Source organism: Macrobrachium rosenbergii, chromosome 51, assembly GCF_040412425.1.
Source record: "Macrobrachium rosenbergii isolate ZJJX-2024 chromosome 51, ASM4041242v1, whole genome shotgun sequence".
NCBI classification, from domain to species: domain Eukaryota; kingdom Metazoa; phylum Arthropoda; class Malacostraca; order Decapoda; family Palaemonidae; genus Macrobrachium; species Macrobrachium rosenbergii.
In genome coordinates, this window is record NC_089791.1 from 19,138,928 (window position 1) to 19,141,859 (window position 2,932).

Sequence of the window (2,932 nt, forward strand, 5' to 3'; positions counted from 1 at the left end):
TGCAGGCGGGTGGCACCTGAACACGTGCCCCCGTGAAAAAATAATGACAAAATAATAATATTTTTTTACAGAGAAATATAAAAATGGGGAAAAAAGTAATCTATAATAATTTAATAAAATTTTTGAGATAAAAAAGTAATAAATAATGAAATACACCCCATCCTGAGATAACGGACAGCTTTGTAGAATTAATATTTTGTTATTTAGTATATATATATATATATAGGACATAAACTATATATATATATATATAATATGTAGCCAGTTTTAGATGTCTGGTTCACGAGAAAACGCTCTATATGACACAATGACGCAAATACGTAATGTTATTCTTCAATAAAACAAAAAAATACTCCAGTTGGTGCTCTTTAGTTCTCCAAAGAGAATCAAATTAATTCATACTTAGGAGAAAAAGTCACTCTCAATTATGAATAAATAGTTTACGTCAGCCATTAATTTAAGTTTTCTATGTTAGTCAAACGGAGTACCAAAGAAAACGGAAAAGTCACTAAACTAAGTACTCACTGTTTCATTAAAACTCATTCCCCAATCGCTTAATTAGTACAAAATGAGTTAAAATGACTATATAACAAATTTCGAGCTTTTTTTTAGTGAAGAATACACTTTTAGGTACAATACAATGGTCTAACATGCATAAACATTTCGACACGAATGTTAATATGGTTTCAGACTCACAGCTGAATGCTTCTTGAACTGGGTACACAGAATTAAACTCTACATTAAACTCATCCAAATGCATTTATGCAAGTTTTCTCAAGTCGCTGTAGGGCTTTTCCATTCCAGTCTTTAATGGGCAACTGATCTTACTAGTTTCTTACTAAATTCTTCTGTCCCCTCTGATGGTTGGAAACTGGTATTTCACTGTCAGCACTGGAAACATTGTCTTTTTTTTATCTGATAGTGCAGGTAACGCAGAATAGCACTTGTGCAATTTATTTTTTTACCATTAAATAACACAGTACTCACATATCACTGCAACCCAATAAAAGCCTTATACTGTACATTTTCATGACTGTACCAAAAAAGTTTTCAGATCACTCCAAGTTTTCACCTCTTGATATTCAGTTTCAGCAATGGATACCGTTTGTGGCCCGTTCCCATGACACGCGAAAATCATTTGCAAATCTGACGACCAAAATCCAGAAGCAACACAATTTTTGTCACACTATCGTGGAATAATAATTCAAGCTGTACAGTGACTGCCCTCCAAAATGCAATGCTTTCAGAGCTCAAGCATATTTCCCAACAAGGGGAAATTCTAGCAAATCACGCATGAGGGATCCGTTCTGGAAAATGCATTAATTCGGCCTGCAAGCCACCAAACTCAACCCGCACTCATAGCTACTATTCTGTTACAAACATAGTAATAGCTATGTTAAGCGCATGCAGTTTAAAGATGGACCCAACTACCCAAGGAAAGCCACCGTCTGCTAGTCAGGATCTGGCAGTCTTGGATTAGGCAGGTCAGGTCAGTAAGCATTATTGTATTTATCTCTACTATTTACAGAACTTGTTCAGACTAAGTTGGGCACACTCTAGCGAGGGCAAAGCTCCCGCTAATGTAGAACATGGTGCCTTGGGTTGGTTTCAGCTAGGTCTGGATGCATCCTTGTTTTTAATTTATTACAAAACTGTACATTTCTTGAATTGATACCAATCACATACATGAAATTACATTTTTTCGGCTACTTACCTTGTCATTTGTGATTTTTTGTCATTCCTGATGACCCAGTTCAGTTGTTTTGTATTATCCTCTACCCAAAATCAACGGTTTATCACTAAGGTGCCCCATAGGCCCAGGTAGTAGCTAAAACAAAAAGGTTTGCTCTACCACTACTGATGAATAAACACAATCACACGCTGCAGTCAGAGACTATAAGGCCCGTGACCGGCCTGGAAATTGGTATATCATACAATTATCTATAATTTTTAACCCTATGAATCAAATGACCTACAAAGAAGGTCTGTAGAACTCTAAGTAAATTTACCTTTAAAAATAAAATTAAGCTTTACAATAAAGGTAATAGGGTACTAGCCTACTCGTTGTGACAGTAATTCATAATGATGAATATACTCACCTGACTGAGCGTCCAATGAAGATCGACATAGGAAAAGCAAATGATGAAACTTGGGTAACTTATGGTTCCTTGTGTGCTCGCTTTCGCTATTAAAGTTTCGGTCAATTCGATTCGGATACGTATTATTTCTTGTTATCATTTTTTAGATGATTCATACGAAAACTACTCGAATCTTGCGCAAATTAATGGTTAGGGATATTTGCCGATGAATATTGTTCCTTATTGTTATCCCATCAAAGTACGGTTGTGACAGTAACCTCCCCGCCTCCATAGCTAACACGGCAAAATTGTAACCAGTCAACACCGAAATAATTTTACCTAAAAATAACACCACGTAACCTAGAGGTGCTGACTGGTTACAATTTTTGCCGTGCGTCCAATTGTCTAACCTTGTAACTCGTACTTTCGAGGGAACAATATTCATCGGGTAAATTAAGCAAGATCGAGATATGAATCATCTCAAAATGAATGATGGGTAAAAAAATACGTATCCGAATTTCGAAACTGTAATAATACCCTCCTTTCATAGCTATGCTGAGCTATTGACTTTGGGTGACTTGACCTTGCTAAGGGGTTGTTTAGAATACTGACATAGACCCTTGATCCCGGACTCGACAAACCAACATGTTCATAGAGCTGGATAAGCAGCGGCGTGACACCGTTATGACACGTTCGCCATAAATAAATCATTGTAGCGTCTTACGCGTGACGTGCATGATTAAACGCACATTGATGCACAATAAGAATAATTACTAAAGTTTTAAAAATGCCTTTTATACACAAGAAAAACCAAAGCAATAACTTTTGAACAATTTACATTGACAGAACACAGA